We start from the raw sequence: 673 nt of genomic DNA on the forward strand, positions 1-673 counted from the left end.
TCACAATGCTTAAATTCATTATCTTTATTACACTCCACCTTTCTGTGTTTAAGTCAGTTCAAACATCTTAACATTCAGACTCAATTAAAATATTTTAGATAATTACAGCCTTAAGTCCAAGTATACTTCAGTTTTGACACTAACGCCTAGTGTCGGTGTATAGTTAAACACTAGCCTTAAGTATACTTAATTTGACTAGACCCATAAAGATATTTTCAGATTCCTTCAGATTTGCAGGTATCTCCTGAACTACTCATACATGTGCTCTTGACTTGCACATACACTGTTGTTGTTTCTACCTTCCTCTCCTGATGTTTAGAGGCGATTACATCTTTTAGCGCTTCTTAGTGACAGCAACGGCTCAATTGTGAGTGTTGCCACCTTGTGGACCCATGGATAAGTGCAAATAATTCCAGGTGCATGCGCATACTGTGCACTCAGAGTATGCACGGTTCGAAAAATCAGCTACACACTTTTAGTGCTCTAACACTCTGCTGATGACTAAAATCGTTGCGTCTGACTGAAGTATACTTTGGGTTTTAGGTTAGGTATGTAAACATCATAGGCCTAATATTTAAGAAAATTAACATCCAAAGTTTAAAAATTCTGTTGACTTGCCCTGATGGAATGTTAGCCATTCATAATCTTACAGAGAGCTATGATGTCAGTCATA

The sequence above is a fragment of the Xyrauchen texanus genome, chromosome 44 (genome assembly GCF_025860055.1).
Source record: "Xyrauchen texanus isolate HMW12.3.18 chromosome 44, RBS_HiC_50CHRs, whole genome shotgun sequence".
Classification (NCBI taxonomy): Eukaryota; Metazoa; Chordata; class Actinopteri; order Cypriniformes; family Catostomidae; genus Xyrauchen; species Xyrauchen texanus.